General features: G+C 39.0%; 1 pseudogene; it reads right to left on the minus strand.

Moving 5' to 3' along the window:
* Positions 1-10,480: 10,480 nt before the first annotated feature.
* On the minus strand, positions 10,481-18,012 carry LOC140502676 (cytosolic non-specific dipeptidase pseudogene; annotated as a pseudogene).
* Positions 18,013-18,473: the final 461 nt, after the last annotated feature.

The following is an 18,473-nucleotide window of genomic DNA, read 5'->3' on the forward strand; positions in this document are numbered from 1 at the left end:
TAATCATTATAGGACTTCTAAGTAGGGGTCCATATTAAGGGGCAGTGCAGTGAAGGGCTGCTGGTGAGGTAAAACTTCTAGGATCACAGGCTTTAAAGTTAGAAGGGATTTTTAGGATTTATCTAATCCAAAATAATTTTAAAGATGAAGAAAGTAGTTTAGAGTTGGAAGGGATTAAAAAGTTTATCTAGTCTAAACCTTTTGTTTTTCAGACAAGCATAGGGTATGGAACTTTGTGATGTTGTTTGAAGTCATTGCTATAGCTGGAATTTGTTGTTCAGTTGTCTGACTGTTTGTGATCCCATTTGGGATTCTCTTGGCAGAGCTACTAGAGTGGTTTGTCATTTCCTTCTCCAGTTCACTTTATAGATGAGGAAACTGAAGCAAACAGAGTTAAGTGACTTGCCCGGGGTCATACAGCTAGTAAGTGCCTGAGACTAGATTTGAACTCAGGAAAATGAGTCTTCTTGACTCCAGGCCCAGTACTCTCTCCAGTGCACCATCTAGCTGCATAGCCATATTTATTTAGTGCCTCCTACAGTAGACAGCAGATGCAGGGGTCAGCAGACTATTGCCTGAGAGCCATTTTAAAGATGTGTCTCTTATTGCCTTGCCCTTCTAGCTCTTCTACTTTACTTCTACCCTTTGCCTTGCCTTCCTTTTACTTAACCTAGCCCCACCTCTAAGGATCCCTCTTTTATCCTCCCATTCTCTTGAATCTAAATACCCTTCAACATCCCCCTTTAACCTATTCCCTAACCATCCCCTCTGGAGGTCCCTACTTTATCCTCTCCCCCACTCCCCATCCTCTTAGTGCTTTATTTCTTTCTGAATTTAGAAGACTTTTATACTCGTGTATGTGTGTATGTGTGTGTTGTTCCCTCTTTAACCCAATCCCAATGAAAGTAGGTTAACAGAACTTATAGCCCTCCTCTCCCATCTAATTCCTCTGGGTTAGTTCTTCCTCTAGCGCCTCATTTATATAAAATAATTATTCTTTTTAGCTGTCCCTAAACAGTTTTGCTTTTTAAAGTCATACAATACTCAGTTCTACCCCAGTCTTTCTTGTGAACTATCCAATTACTAATAACAATCTTAGACATATGTTTTACATTTTACATACATAAAAAGTAAACAATCTGTCCCTCTTGACTCCCTTGTAATTAGGCTTTAGTGTGTACCCTGTATTTCTCTAAGCTCTTGTATGTCAAATCTTCTATTAAGTTCAGGTTTGTTTGTTTTTTAACAAAGTCCTGAAAATCTGCTGGGCATAGTATATTCAGCTAGAACCCCAGTTCTTTTGATCTTTGATATATAATGTTCCAAGACTTTCAGTCTTTTAGTGATACTAATGCTAGGTCTTATGTGATTCTAACTGTGGCACTGCCATATTTAAATTGTTATTTTCTTGTTGTGTATAATATTTTATCCTTGAGTTTCAAAATTTGGCTATGATATCCCTATAAACTTTCATTGTAGGATCTCTTTCAGGTGGTGATTGGTAGATTTTTTTTTCTATTTCTGCTTTCCCCTCTTCTTCTAATACTTCAGGATAATTTTCTTTTCTTTTCTTTATAATTAATAAATAAATAAATTATTTTTTAGTTGGCAACATTCACTTCAACAAGATTTCAAGTTCCAAATTTTCTCCCCATCTCTCCCCTCTGCCCTCTCCAAGACATCATGCATTCTGATTACCCCTTCCCCTAATCTGCTCTCCCTTCTAACACACCCCTCCTTTTCTCATCTTCTTCCCCTCTATTTTCTTGTAGGGCAAGACAGATTTCTATACTCCGTTGCCTATATGTCTTATGTTGCATGTAAAATCAATTTTTAACATTCATTTTAAAAACTTTTGAGTTCCAACTTCTCACCCTTCCTCCCTACCACCCATTCCCACTGAGAAGGCAAGCAATTCAATATAGGTTATACATATGTAGTCATGCAAAACACTTCCATAGCAGTCAAGTTGTGAAAGATGAACTATTTTTACCTCCATTCTATTCTGCCCCCCATTTATTCTGTTTTCTCTTTTGACCCTGTCCCTCCTCAAAAATGTTTACTTCTAATTACCCCCTCCCTTCTATCATCTTCCCCCATCCCCTACTTATTCTCTTAATCCCTGTTTTCCTGTAGTGTAAGGTAGATTTTCATATCAAATTGACTGCATGTTATTCCTTCCTTAAGCCAAATGTGATGAGAATAGGGTTCACTCTTTCCCTCTCACCTCTTCACTCTTCCCCTCCATTGAAAAAGCTTTTTCTTGCCTCTTTTATGTGAGAAATAATTTGCCTCATTCTTTCTCCCTTTCTCCTCCCAATATATTGCCCTCCCACCCCTTAATTTTATTTTTTTAGCTATCACTTCTTCATATTCAACTCATGCTGTGCTCACTGTCTATATGTATATAATCCCTCCAACTATCCTAATACTGAGAAAAGTCCCAAGAGTTAAAAATATTATCTTTCCATGTAGGAATGTCAGCAGTTCAGCTTTAGTAAGTTTCTTATGATTTCTCCTTCCTGTTTACTTTTTCATGCTTCTCTTGATTTTTGTGTTTGAAAGTTAAATTTTCTATTCAGCTCTGGTCTTTTAATGCTTGAAAGTCCTCTGTTTCATTGAATGACCATTTTTTCCCCTGAAGTATTATGTACTCGGTTTTGATGGGTATGTGATTTTTGGTTTTAAGCCTAGCTCCTTTGACCTCTGGAATATCATATTCCAATCCCTCTGATCCCTTAATGTAGAAGCTGCTAGATCTTCTGTTATCCTGATTATGTTTCCACAATACTTGAATTGTTTCTTTCTGACTGCTTGAAATATTTTCTCTTTGATCTAGGAGCTCTGGAATTTGGCTAGAATATTCCTAGGAGTTTTCTTTTTGGGATATCTTTCAGAAGGTGATTGGGGAATTCTTTCAATGTCCATTTTACCCTCTGATTCTAGAATATCAGGGCAGATTTCCTTGATAATTTCTTGAAGGATGATGTCTAGGCTCTTTTTTGATCATGGCTTACAGGTAGTCCAAAAATTTTAAAATTGTCTCTCCTGGATCTATTGTCCAGGTCGGCTGTTTTTCCAACGAGATATTTCACATTGTCTGCAATTTTTTCATTCCCTTTGTTTTTGTTTTATAGTTTCTTGATTTTTCATAAAGTCATTAGCTTCCATCTGCTCAATTCTAATCTTTAAGGAATTGTTTTCTTCAGTGAGGTTTTGGTCCTCCTTTTCCATCTGACTAATTCTGATTTTTAAGGCATCCTTCTCTTAATTGGCTTCTTGGATCTCTTTTGCCATTTGGGTTAGTCTATTTTTAAAGGTGTTATTTTTTTCTTCAGCATTTTTGAGTCCCTTTTAGCAAGCAGTTGACTCGTTTTTCATGATTTTCTTGCATCACTCTCATTTCTCTTCCCAGTTTTTGCTCTACTTCTCTTAAGTGATTTTCAAAATCCTTTTTGAGCTCTTCCTTGGCCTGAGACCAATTCATATTTTTCTTAAGAGGCTTTGGATGTAGGAGCTTTGGTTTTGTTGTCTTTTTCTGTTTGTGTATTTTGATCTTCCTTGTCACCAAAGTAACATTTTATAGTCTGATTCTTTTTCTGGTTTTTACTCATTTCCCTAGTCACTTACTTGAGTTTTGAGCTCTTTGTCAAGATAACTTTCTGCTTCCAGTGGAGGTGGTGAGGTGTACTGTCAGGTACTCGATTGGCCCCCCCATCTCCTCACCCTGCAGTCTGTGAGCCCAGAGCTTCAGAAACAGCCACTGCTGTTGTTCTTGTGGCTGCTGTGGCTGCCGCAGGTTCCTTCACCCCCTCTGCCGCTCTAGGGCTGGGACCAGATCACTCTACTCTCTCACACAGGTCTGCCAGATTTTTACCACTGATGTTCTGATTTATCCTTGGCCTTTTGGGGTTGTGAAGTCTGGAAACCCCCACAGGTGCCAGAGTTTCAGTCCCCCCACAACGTCTGTTCAGGTCCTGTCTGTGCCAGCATGGCCCACGCTGGACTGCGCTCTGCTCCCAGCATGGCATGATAGACACTTTCTGGAAACCTTCCAGGATATCTTGGGTTGGAGATTTGCTTCACTTTGTCATTCTGTGTGTTCTACAGCTCCAGAATTTGTTTAGAGTCATTTTTTACAGGTATTTGACTGTACTGGAGAGGAGAGCCCCCAGTAAATCTCTGCTTATACTCCATCATCTTGGCTCCGAACAATTTTCTTTATTTCTTGTTTTATTGTATCAAGATTCTTTTTTTGATCATAGCTTTCTGATAGTTTATTATTATGCTTTCTCTTTTTGATCTGTTCTCCAGATGAGTTGTTTTTCTTATGGAATGTTTTGCATTCTGTTCTATTTTTTCATTTCTTATATTTTGTTTCATTATTTCTTGATCTGTTATAACTTCACTGACTTCCCCTTGCCCAATTCTGATTTTCAAGGAGTTGTTTTCTTCCTTAAGATTCTAGATCTCCTTTTCTAACTGGTTGACTTTCTTTTCATGGTCGTCTTATTTTTCTTGGATTGTTCTTATATATTTTTTTAGTTTTTCCTTAATCTTTCTCATTTGATTTTTAAAGTCTTTTTAAAGTTCTTCTATGAATTCTTTTTGAACAGGTGACCATTTGACGTTACTCTTTGAGGTAGAAGAGGGTTTCTTTGCTTCAGTATCCTCCTCTGAAGATGAACCTCAGTCTTTTTTATTCCCATAGTAACTCTCTATGGTTGATTTTTTTCTCCTTTGCATATACATTTTTTAAAAATTTGCAGCTCAATTTTTATAATCACCTCTAGTCCTAGGGTATGAGGGATGGTGCCTCTGACCTCAGATTCTCCTTTAGGTCTCCCCTCTGACTTGGAACTAGAACTAAGACCTCCAACCTGTGGTAAGTGCCCATAGCTACCAATATCCTTTACCCATGGTTTCTGACTTCACTGGATATGTGCTGATTGCTTCTTGCCCTAGACCGTGTGTCTGTAGCACAGCTGGGTCTAGGGTTCCTTGTCAGCAGGGGTTCCCTCAATCTTCTTCTCAGACACCCAATGACCCTCACTGTCCTAGGGGTTAGAGTCAATGCATCCTCCCAATCTAGTTAATCCTAGGGCTTGCCCCTTGTTGTCTAGTGTACCCAGGACCTAGCCTAGAGGAGTTTACTCTTCACAAAGATCAAACCTCATCCTGGGACTTCTGTGATTATTCCAGGAGCATCCTTGTTCTGCCCTTACTCTCATTTGTTTTTACAGGTCAGCATTCACTCTGAGGTATTATTTCATCTCTTTTGTGGAGAAAAATCTTGAGAACTTGGAATTTTCTGATCTATTCTACCATCTTCCCGGAATCCTCTCCCATTTTGATTTTTTAAGTATCCATCTGCCAAGAGAATGTTACAGGACTTAGAAGTTATTACTGCTATTTGTTTAAGTCTTTGTTATGCATGTTTGTAAATTCCCTAGGTTAACATTTTTTTTGAGAGTACAAAATAAATGGCTGTCCTATAATTGATTTAAATTGTATATTGAATATTTTTCTACTTGATACTTTTGAGAAGATTATAGACAGGAATCAAATCTAAGTTTTAAATGATTATACCTGTGGTTCCTGAGTGGAGGTACAAAGAGCCAGAGAGTTCAAGAAAGAATCTTACCCCTCTATTTAAGATCTAACTTGCCCCAGGTTTACCCTGTGCCTGAATTTAGAGCTGAGAGGCTCCCCTGGTGGAAAGGATAAGGAGAATACTCTCTCCAACTTCCTAAAACCAACAGTGATTTCTATTATTACATACAAATATAGGGAAAAGGACTAGACCTGTTACTTGTTGTTAAAGGGAACACTCAGGTGGGGAAAGCCTCTACTAAAGTAAGTCAGCATCTTCTTTCAAAGTCTTAGAGAGCTGCCTAGATCACTTAGAGCTTAAGTGCCTTAACTAGGATCACTCACTCAGCAATGGTCAGAGATGGCACTTGGACTCAGGGGTTGTCTATGTACTTGCTATAGCGTGCTGCCTTTATATTACACAAAAAAATAGATGTGATGGGGTGGGGATAAAGCACTAGTATCTTCATGTGGGTAATGTGGGATGCTACAGAAAAGGCTTGATATGCAAGGTGGTGCTTTAGCTGAATTTTGAAGGGAATGAGGTTTCAAAAGATGGAGGTCAAAATCATGGAAACAGAAGATGACCTGTCTTTTATAAGAAAAAAAGAAGCACCATTTGGCTGGATGTTAGAGTACACGAAGGGGAACAATGAGTAATCAAGCTGTAAATGTAGGTTGGGTCCAAAATGTAAAGGGTTTTAAATGCCAAATGGAGGAGCTTATATCTCTTCTCTGGGTCATCAGGAACTATTGGAATTTATGGAGTAGGAGAGTGACATGTAGGAGGATGTTGGAGAAGATCGCTGGGCAGCTTTGGGGGAGATGGATTAGAGGAAGATGAGACGAGGCAGAGGAACAAACCAGAGGTTCCTTGTTCAGGCTACACTTGCAGATGAATGGATTTGAGAACATGCATGCCCTGTCTTCTGCATGTTTCCTGGGCCAGGTTAGTGCATGAAGAAGAGGTGGTGTTTGAAAAAACTAAACAAAAAGCAGAACTTCTCTTTGTCCTTCTCCAGAGGCTGTAGCTGAGCTCTCCTCCTGCCTGTTCTTCCCCTGCTGCCTGAACTGTTTTTGTCTGCACAGCAGAAGCCAATGCTGAAAGTGAGTCAGAGACTGGCTTTGCTTATGACTCTTATTGGCTTGCTGCAGGATGGATTTTGCTTCAGTTCATTGAATTCTGCGATTTCTCATCCTCTTTTGCTGGTTAAGCTTATTATCCATCATTCACTGCAGAGATTTGAAAATAGGAAATTATATTTTTCACAAAATATATTTGTTCTTCCTCTTTCTTTCCCCCTGTTTGTTCAGTCATTATCCTTTAGTCTGAGCAGGGAAGGTCACTTGGGGAATGCTTCTAGTTTATAATCACCCCATACTAATTAGTTGGACAAGATTTGAACATTAGCAGCTGAACATAAACATTCTGTGAAGTCCGTTTCAGTAATTGAGATATTTTTGCCTATGTTAGTAGGAAAGGTATTGTTGCCAAGAGTATTGGATGAGGAGTCAAGAGCCATGAATTTGAGTCTGGAGTCTGTGGTGTGATATCAGGCAACTCACCTAACCTTTTTCTGTCTCTCTTACCAATCTTCAAAACAGAGATAATATTATTGATCCTGACTCCTACGTAGGGCTGGCAAGATAATGAGTGAGAGAATGGATAATGAGCCATCAGCCATTTTGATAAATGTGAAACTATGATGCCCAATGAGGCAGAAAATGTGGGAGTTAAATTTTTGTTGCTGTTGTTAAAGACAAGATATATTTTACGTGAACACTGTTAACTTCTTAATTACATTAGGCCAGTGCCTCATTTGTGAGGGAATTACACGTTGTATCAATTGGATACAAATTTCTTTAAAAATGTAACTCTAAAATAAATTTGAAAAATAAACATTCAAAAAATTAGAAATTTTAAATGAAAAAAAAGCCTGTGCTTCATTGTTCTCATCTATAAAATAAAAGAATTAGAGTTGATCTCTGAGTTCTTTTCCAGATCTGAAATTCCTTGATTAGGGAAGAGTAAGGCACGAGAAATAACAGAGAATCAAGCAATAGTGCCAAAGCAAAGAATAAATTAAAGGTGACAAGTTTTATGTTATTGAAAATAGGAGTTTTGGGTTATGGGAACCAATTTAGACCAGTGGCTCAGGTAGAGCATGTGTCCCTGGTAGCGGGTGTGTAAAACACAGGTCAGGAGAGGGAGGATTGCAGCATTCAGTTGCTTTCTGGAAACAGGAACCAGGAAGGCTAAGATAGCAATGAGCTCTAAGTCCTCCTTCTTGGGGTTGTTGAAGGCGAGGATAAAAAGGAGGTAATGTAAAAATGTTTTACAGGAGGAGAAAGGCTCTTCTGATTCTTTCAAGCAGTTAGTGCCCTCTCCATAGGCACCTTTGATTACTTTCTATATACACTTACTTATGTATATAGCTGTACATAGGGAAGCTCATTTCTCTGAGTTCAAGTCCAGTCTCAGACACTTATCAGCTGTGTGACCCTGGGAAAGTTATTTAACTTTCCTGTTACCTCAGTTTGCCTCAGTTCCCTCATCTATAAAATAAGCTGGAGAAGGAAATGACAAACTACTCCAGTATCTTTGCCAAGAAAACCCCAAACGGGGTCATGAAGAGTCAGCTATGACTGAACAAATAAAAAAGTGCGTATGTTATTTCCCCTGGGATAATAGAATCTCCTTGAGATTCAGGCATTAGTTGTTTTGTTTTTTTTTTTTTTTTTGTCTCTGTATTTTTAACACCTTAGTGCCTAGAACATAGTATGCACTTCATGAATACTTACTGAATTGAAATGAGAGCTGAAAGTACTATTTAAGGCTTTTTAGAGACACAGGCAGATATTCAACTTCAGTAATAGCCCATTAAAGTAGACCTGAGAATGTGGAAGGTGGCCCCTACCTTCTTGTTAGGTGTTGGTAGTGCAAACAGAAACAGATGATTTCAGTTTTTTAGGCTTTCTTATTGCTTGTCCTCAATGACTTTAAAACAACGTTTTTGTTTGCTTGTGTTCTGAACTGACGTACTTTTTTGTTTTTTCCCCAGTAATGAGACGTAACAGCTTTATAATGATGTGATCCCAGGACAGGCTAACTTGTCTAATAAAATTAAAAGGTGTAGCTTTGCAGCTTATACTATTTGCATCTTTATGAGTTTTTGGAACCTTTGTATTTGTTCTTCTAATGAGTCTAATAATGTTCCATGGAAAGAGGGCTGGGAGCGATGAACCTCTCCAGTACTGTGGAGCACTAAAGATACGTTACTCCCCAAAAGAATTTCATCGATATTTTGACAGCTGGAAGTTTACAGCTTAATCTGCGCCAACGTTCATTTTACTCTTTTATTTTTTACCCCAATTTTTGACGTTTTTATTTAAAGTTTTGAGTTCCACATTCTATCCCTCCCCCCTCTCTCCCTTCCCTCCCCCCTCTCTCCCTTCCCTCCCCCCTCTCTGAGATGACAGGCAATCAGATGTAGGTTACACGCGTGCAAGTATGCAAAACATTTCCATGTTAGTCATTTTGTTCAAGAAGACTGGAATAAAAGGAAAAATGAAAGAAAGTGAAAAGTAACGTGCTTCAGTCTCTATTCAGTCAACATCAGCTCTCTCTCTGGAAGTGGATAATGTGCTTCATCATGAGTCCTTTGGGATTGTCTTGGATCATGGTATTGCTGAGAATAGCTAATTCACAGTTCCTCATCGAACAATATTGCTGTTATCTTGTACAACATTCTCCTGGTTCTGTTGACTTCAGTATGCTTTCAGTTCATGTTAATCTTTCCAGATTTTTCTAAAACCATTCTGCTCGTTATTTCGTATGGCATGGTAGGTATTCCATTACAATCATATGCAACAGCTTGCTTGGCCATTCCCCAATTAAAATACATCCCTTTGATTTCCAATTCTTAACTTCTACCAAAAGAGCTGCTATAAATATTTTTTTGAGCGTCCATGTAATATTTTTATCTAGCAACATGTACATGAAAAAACAAAGGAATTATCCTGGCTAAGTTCAGCGTAGGTCTATTTTCTAAAGACAGTAAAGTCCATTTGCCAAAATCTTGATGAGAACCAATGACACCACAGCCATGCAGCAAGAGACTGAGATGTTGACAAAGCAAAGTGATCTCCTTAATTTCTATCATAATCTTCAACATTTCCCTTATAAAACAACACATTAGGTCAGTCAGCTTAAAATGAGGAAGACAGAGACAAAGAATAAATATATAATAACGAACTGCTCAAAACATCAAGTCCTGTTATTGAAGACAGCCCATCAATTAAGAAACATTTCTTTTCAAAGACTTAATTTTTTTAGATCAGGGATTCTTCACCTGGGGTTCAAGAACAGATTTCAGAGGGTCTGTGACCTTGTATGGGAAAAAAAAAATCTTATTTTTCATTAACCTTTAGCTGAAATTTAGCATTTTCTTCAATTATGACTGCAGGAAATAAAACATTACTCAGCTTCACCAGACTGCTCAAAAGGTCTATGACACAGAAAAGGTTAAGAGTTCCTGTTTTAGGTGGAATATTCATTTTGGAAAAAAAAAGAAAAAGTAGTTTTGTAGCAACTTTGGAAACAGCTCAGCTGAGATAAGAATATGTAAATTGAGAGCCTTGTCAGAGCTTGGGAGTAAAATATAAATATTTTCAGGCTTATGCCTTCCAGTGGTTCAATTTTTATATAATAGTGTGTAGAGCTCTGGTATAACAGCACATGTTCAAAGCTTTTATAGGTGCTTGTTTTTATGAAAGGAAAAGAGAAAAATAAGAGGTCTACTAATAATTAGAAAAATGGTCTACTAACCAGATTAACCAACTTTCCAGTTAGATATCACTCTCCAAAGTGGGGAATACAGTATATAGCTCAGTCCAGTTCAGAAACTTAATAAAGGTATGCACCCAGCCTTTTGGTCCCTTCTATGCAGTTATGCCTGTTGAGTTTTTCATTTTGTGAATGAGCACCATCATCTGCTGATCTGACAGGCAGCAGCATTACATTTTTACCTCTGGCCTCTTGGAAGGTCAAGGTCACAGGAATAGTGCCCCCTTCTCTGGTCAAGTCTGGTTCAACACCAAAAACACTTTTCAGGGCTTTTCTCCCAGCCAGGTAATGGGGATGATTGAAGTTGGACACCCAGGGTTTTCCACCATGGCCTATGTAAGCTTTGAACTTGTTAGGGCTTTTCAGTTCTGCAAACTTTGTATTCAAGTAACTTACAACCTGTTTTTTGACAACCTCAGGTACCATGTCTGGCACCAATCTTATTGAGAATTTGCCAATCACTTTCCTAAAAATCACAGTTTTAGTTCCTGTTCCAGAGAAGACTCCTTCAATTCCATGGAGATACAGGGATGGGTGTCTTCATCTGTGCATTAAGATTTTTTTCCTTTGAATCATGTAGAAGTATCTCTGCTCCCACATCTTTTGCATATTCTTCCAAATCAAAATCAATCTTTTCATATAGTAAGAGCTCCTCATCAGTAACAGGAGCCACTGCTTCATTAATACCAGGGATGAGAATGTATCCCTTTCAGTCCACCAAGCAGCCCATCAGAGTAATGAGATCTGACATGGCTTCATGCACTGAACCACCATACATACCAGAATGAAGGTCATTGTCAGAGCATTCCACCTCTATAAAAAATAGCAAATTCCTCTGAGGCCATATGTGATACAGGGCTTCTTTTTCCCCAACCAGTAGTTGTTAGAGATACAAACATAATCCGCATCTTTGAAGAAAGTATCTTTCTTGGAGAAAATCAAGTCATCCAGGCCTTCAGAACCAGATTCCTCCATGCCTTCTAGACAAAATTTGACATTGACAGGGATATCCTGATTTATTTGCTGAAAAGCTTCCAGTGCATTTAGCCAGCCAGGTACTGTTCCCTTGTTTTCAGTTGCACCTGTTCTGTAGAGTTTTCTATCTCTTTCTACCAGTGTGAATGGCTCACTGTCCCAGCCATCCTCCATATGTCCATAGATACACACAGTTTTCTTTTGGGGATCTGAGCCCAGTTTGCCAAGTAAAATAGGAGGAAGAGGTACTTCTGAGCCATCATGGAGCTTTTGTTTTCTAATGTCTATCAGCTCAGTGGTGCCACCGAGTTGTCTTATGTTTGCCGTGGCAACTTCCATCATTCAATTGATTTCTTCTCTTTTCTCTGGCCATGCAGAAATGCTCTGGATTGCCACCGATTTAGCAAGCTTCTTTATGTACTGATCCTGGTGTTTATCGATATGACTAAACAATTCAGTGAGGACAAGCATTTTCTGATCCAATGAATGATTCTGGAAACTCTCTGTGGGCTGAGGAGGCTTCTGTGCTATAAATATTTTTTAAAGAAATAGGTGTCTTTCCCTTTTTTTGTATGTCTTTGGGATATAGACCTAGCAGTAGTGTTGCTGCATCAAAAGGTATGCATAATTTTATAGCCCATGAGGCATAGTTTCAAACTGCTCTCCAGAATAGATCAGTTCACAACTCTATCAGCAGTGTATTAGTGTCCCAGTTTTTCCACATCCCTTTCAACACCCAGCATTTTCCTTTATTGTCATATTAGCCACTTTGATAGAGGTGAGGTGGTATTTTAACTACATTTCTCTGATCAATAATGATTTGCAGCAGTTTTCATATGACTGTAGATAGCTTTGATTTCTTTGTATGAAAACTGCTTCTTCATGTCTGTTGACAATTTATCAACTGGACAATGACTTGTATTCTTATAAATTTGCTTCAGTTCTCCATATATTTGAGAAATGAGGCCTTTATGAAAATTTCCCCCAAATTTTCTGCTAAATGATTATAGTTTTGATTTCATTGGTTCTGTGTAAAAACTTTTTGATTTTATGTAACCAAAATTATGTAATTGACATTTTGTAATACTCTCTATATCTTCTTTGGTCCTAAATTCTTCTCTTATCCATACATCTGACAGATAAACTATCACATGCTCTCTTAATTTGCTTATGGTATCACACTTCATGTGTAAAATATGTACCCATCTTGACTTTATCTTGGCATATGATATGAAATGTTGGTCTATACCTAGTTTCTGCCATACTGTTTTCCAGTTTTTGCAGCAGTTTCTGCTAAATAATGAGTTTTTGTCCAAAAACTTGGAGCTTTGAGTTTATTTACTAGATTATTGTCATTTTCTATAAAGTAGCTTGTATCTAATCTATTCCACTGATCCATCATTCTGTATCTTAGCCAGTAACAGATTGCTTTTTATAATTGTTTTTATAATTGTACCAATGTGAGATCTGGCATGGCTAAACCATCTTTCACATTTTTTCATTGTTTCCCTTGATATCATTAAGGTTTTATTCTTTCAGAAGAATTTTGTTATTATTTTTATAGCTCTGTAAAATAAATTTTGGTAATATGATTGGTATGGCACCCAATAAATAAATTTTGGTAGAATTGTCATTTTTATTATATTGCCTTGGCCTACCCGTGAGCAATTAATATTTGTCCAAATGTTTACATCTGACTTTATTTGTGTGAAAAGTGTTCTGTAGTTGTGTTCACATAATTCCTGAGTTTGTTTTGGCTGGTAGATTCCCAAGTACTTTATATCATTTACAATTATTTTAAATGGAATTTCTCTCTCTAAATTGTAGTATTGGACTTTGTTGGTAATATAGAGAAATGCTGATTACTTAAGTGAGTTGATTTTGTATCCTGCAACTTTGCTAGAGTTGTTAGTAACTTCAAATAGTTTTTTAAATTGATTCTCTAGGATTTTCTAAGTATAATGTCATATCATCTGCAAAGAGTGTTAGGTTTGTTTCCTCATTGCCTTGTCTACTTCCTTTAATTTCTTTTTCTTATCTAATTGCTATAGCTAACATTTCTAGTACAACATTAAATAATGGAAGTGTTAATGGACATCTTTGCTTCACCCTTGATTGTACTGTGAAGTCTTCTGGCTTATCTCCTTTACAGATAATGCTGGCTGATGGTTTTAGATATATATTACTTACCCTGTTAAGGTAAACTCCATTTATTCCTATGCTTTTTAGTGTTTTTTTATTGGAATGGATGCTATATTTTTGTCAAAGGCTTTTTCCACATCTATTGAGATAATAAGATGATTTCTATTGGTTTTGTTATTGATATTGTAAATTATGCTGATTGTTTTCCTAATATTGAACCAGTCTTGCATTCCTGGTATAAATCTTACTTGGTCATAGTGTATTGTGTATGTGTATTCGTAGTTGACATAGTATTGGAATTAATTGTTCTTTAAATGTTTGGTAGAATTCACTTGCAAATTCATCTGGTCCTGAGGAATTTTTTTCTTAGAAAATTTACTGATGGCTTGTTCAATTTCTTTTGCTAAGATTGGGTTATTTAATTTTTAATCCATCTTTCCATTGTCCATTATTGACTGTAATTTTTATTGTATTATGATCTGAAAAGGATGTGTTTGCATTTTTGCTTTTCTGCATTTGGTTGTGAGATTTTTTATCCTAATACATGGTCAGTTTTTGTGTAGGTGCCATGTGTGTTTGTCCTTCATTGCCAAAGAAGACCATGCCATCAGAGAAATGATGACATGCATGACTTGCACTTGACTTTGTTTTGAGTGAGGGAGGGCTGTGCAGGTCACCAGCCTCATTTCTCCTTCAGAGCCATCTGAATCCAGTGACCAGATATTCATCAGCATGACTGGAGTGACTTGCCCAAGGTCACGTAGCTAGTGAGTGTCAAGTGTCTGATGTGAGATATGGGCTCAGGTCCTTCTGACTCCAGCACTGGTGCTCTATCCACTGCATCACCTAGCTGCCCCAGGTACCATGTACTTCTGAGAAAAGACATATTCCTTTTCTCTTTCTATTTCCATTCAGCCTTCCCAGAGATCTATCATATCCAACTTTTCCAGAATTTTATTCACATCCTCAACTTCTGTTGGCCAACCCTGGGGCAGGGTTTCATTATTGGTTAACAATGGGGTCAAGGTCATGCTGGTGGCTTGTGCTGGGGGTGACTGGGCGGGGTTTTTCTGTAAGGCACAGACTGTTGACTTGCCCAGGGGGCTATTAGTTTGCCAAAGGGTGAGGCCTCACTGTTGGATTGCCTCTGGCTGGCCCTCTAGTGTGAGGCTGGCTGCTGCTTCTGCTCTTGGATCTCATTGTTTCTCCCCTTCTCCCCCAGTGAGACAGACCTTTCCTGCCAGGCTGGTCACTCATCCAATGAGTGACCATCATCACCAGCATTGCCCATCACAAAATACTTCCCCAGTGGGAATCAAGATAGGAAGCTCAACCTTCCATTTGCATGCTCAGTTTTTGGTAGTCTGTGGGGAACTTCTGATGTGCAGTTCTGATTATCTGAAGACAGCTCCAGTCATTCTGACCTATGCTGGTAGCAGAGCCTCAAAAATATCTTTCCTTCTATGGGGCATCAGTGCTACTAGCCATGGAATATGATTGCTAACTTGAGAACATGGAGGTTCTTTGCAGAGTTCCCACATATGCTAATCAGGTCAATGACTTTCCTAAAGCATGAGGACTTGAAGTTCTTCCCACTGAACTGTGAACCCAGGAAATCCTGGGCCAGGGACACTTCTTGACCCCCAATCCTCCCTCAGAGGGGTTTTTGGAATCTTGGTCTTTTTGAACCCTTTGAATCAGTAGTCACAGAAGACAGTACTAGATTTGCACAATACTGAGAATATACATTTGTCTTTATGTATTTTGTATGGAAGTTGCTAGAGTTTTACATAGACTTACATGTTCTTGAGCTTTTCTTCTCTGATTATATCTCTAATTTATCTTGTATCTCTCTTGTTTGTGGTTGGTCCTTTGCATGTTGTCTCTCCCATTAGAATTTGAGTACCTTGATAGTAAGGACTATTTTTGGCCTTTTTCCTATCCTCAGCGATTAGTGGAATGACAAATAAATACTTGTTGATTGATTGTTGCCATAATGAAAAGGCTTCCAAATGTGTAGTCAGAGGATCTGGGTGCGAATTACGGTTCTGCAGTTGACTTTTTTGTGATCATGGTCAGATCCTTTTACTTCCTTGAGCCTCAATTTCCTTTTCTGTAAAAAGGGGAGGTTGTACTAGATGGTCTTGAAAATCCCTAGCAGGTGTAACATCTGTGGTTCTGTAGTCATGTGATCTCAGTGCAGGAATAAATTAAACATGACTTTATACAACAGCATGTGTTACAAGATACGTAAGGCCTTTCATATTCCCACAAGAGACGCTGTGTCTGTCAGTAGTGGGACTAGGCACATGAGTAAACTTAGGGGGACTGCACTTTCATCTTGGGAGATGGAAAGACTCAGTCATAAAGAGACAGACAGACAGTGATAGATAGGTAGTCTGATCTCATGGCAGAAGCAGGAACAGGAACGACCAAGACTCAAGGTGAGGAAGTACTTTCTCCTTTATCCATAGGCACAATAGACTCCCTTGTGGTTATAGAATATCAGCACTTTGACTCATCATCCTTCCTGGGTGCAAACATATATGGGTTTGAATGTGAAAGATCTGATCTCTGAGGAATTGTTCTATATGGAAAGGAGAAAGTACTTCAGATTGGGTCAGTCTGGGTTGCTCCTGTTTCTGCTCAGTCTGTCTCTCTCTCTCTGTGTCTGTCGTTCTGTCTCTCCATGTGCTGTCCACCTGTTTATAAGACTGGGTTTCTCCATCTCCTAGGATGGAAGTACAGCCTACATAACTGTATTTATATTCCCTCAATCCCACTACTGTTGAATGCAGCAGCTTTGACCTGCTCTGTTTCCAGCCCGGGGTAGTTCACCCCTCCTCAAGCAACCTAGTTGCTGGCCTGCCCCTGGGGTACTCACCATAGAGCCCCAATATGCATAGCCCACTGCAATTCAGAACTCTCACATTCAAGGGGTCTACAAGATTCTGTCTCTTGCTAGCTAGCATTGTAGACTGCACTGCCATACCGAGCTCAGCAAACATTTATTAATCACCTACTATGCGCTATATATAGTATATACACACATAGTATATTTATGCAACATATGTGTATATAGACACATATAGACATATATCATATATTTATGCACCTACTATTGCTGAGCACAGTAATGGGGATTCAAACACAAAAATGATACAGTGCCTGCCCTTCAGAAGCTTCTATTCTATACATGGGAAGAAAGCATGCATAGCCTGTACACATATATATCCGTATACACCAAATATAAATATGAAATGTAAACAAAATAAATTTGGGGTAATTTAGAGGGGGAGTACAGCTAGGTAACACCAGAGACACTAGAGCACCAGGCATGGGGTCAGGAAGACCTGAGCTCTAGTCCGGCTTGAGACACTAACTAGCTGTGTGACCCTGGGGAAGCCACTTAATTTGCAAAGTTATGTTGCAGAGTATCCCATTCCCTTTCCTGTCTTGCTGCTCTTTCCTTCTTCCTCACTTCCGCTCTTATGACCCCTGGTCCTCTTCAAAACTTCATTTAAATGCTGCCTCCTCCACAAAACTTTTCCTAATCTCCTTCAGTTATTGGTACTTTCATACTTTCTTAAAATTACTTTCTGTTTGTTTTATGTTTTTTATATTGTGCTATTTCCCTCCAAAAGAACATCGGTTCCTTGAGATATTGTTCTGTTTTTGTCTTTGTATTCCCGGAGCCTTGTACAAGACCTGGCTGATAACAGCAACGAAAACAATAACATTTACATGATGCTTACTGTGTGCCAAGTACTGTGCTAAGAACTTCACCAGTATCTCATTGGATCCTCACAAGAATGCGTGAAGTTAAGTTCTACTATTATCTTCATTTTACGGATAAGGTTAAGTGCCTAGAAGAGCATCTCAGAGCTAGTAAGTATTTGGGGCCACATTTGAACTTAGGTCTTCCTGACTCTGGGCCCAGCATTCTAACCACTGTGTCACCAAGATGCCTACTATGCTACATAGTCGTTCCTTAATAGTTGCTTGCTTGCTGAATGAATAATGCTACACAGTAGGAACTTAATAATTTCCTGTTGAATTAAGTAATTAATTTATATAATCAATTTATAAAGCAGACATAATATCAGCATGGAAGAGCTGCTTGATAAATGAAATTCTGATGCCAAAAAGATTTCTGATAAGGAAGAGAAAGAGTAATTGTGTCTATATTGATAACTTGTCAACCAGTTAGAATTTTTAGAAACACATGTGACCTTCTGACTCAACTACCACTACTAACTGTACATCTCAAAGAGATCAAATAGAGAGGAAATTATATATAGTAGCCCTTTTTGTGGTAGCTAAAAATAGAAATCAAGTATCTTCACATCAGCAGGTGGGGAGTGAATGAATGAATTGTGATGAATGAATGGATTGGAATGTTATTGTACCATCAGAAATGATGGATTAGGGAGGGTGGAGCCAAGATGATGGAGTAGAAACACACAAATACGCTAGCTCCGAACCCATAGCCCATGAAATATCTGTAGTAAAGAGCTGCCAATAAATTCGGGAGCAGGAGAAGCCACATAACAGCGGAGCAGGTAAGATTTCTGTTCCAGAGGGACCTGCAAGCCTCTCGCACTGGGGTCCGTCATGCTGTGGACGCGGAGCCTGGCCCAGCCCTGCTGCGGCTGCGGCACCGAGGGGAGCAGATCCGAGCGGACTTCGGGGATGGGATCTCCAGCGGCCGCCCGGGTCCCTCCACCCACAGGTGGCGGGGGTCGGTGAGAGGGTCTCTTTGGTGGGTCGAGACGGGAGTGGGGTGCCCCCATGCTCGGGCCCCCTCTGGAGGCAACAGCAGAGGCGGGAGCAGACCAGGGCTCCCCAAGCAGGCAGGAGCCCGGATCCATTGTTGAGGGTCTCTGCATAACCCCCCTGAGGGAACTGAGCCTGTGAG

This window comes from Notamacropus eugenii, chromosome 4 (assembly GCF_028372415.1).
Source record: "Notamacropus eugenii isolate mMacEug1 chromosome 4, mMacEug1.pri_v2, whole genome shotgun sequence".
NCBI lineage: Eukaryota > Metazoa > Chordata > Mammalia > Diprotodontia > Macropodidae > Notamacropus > Notamacropus eugenii.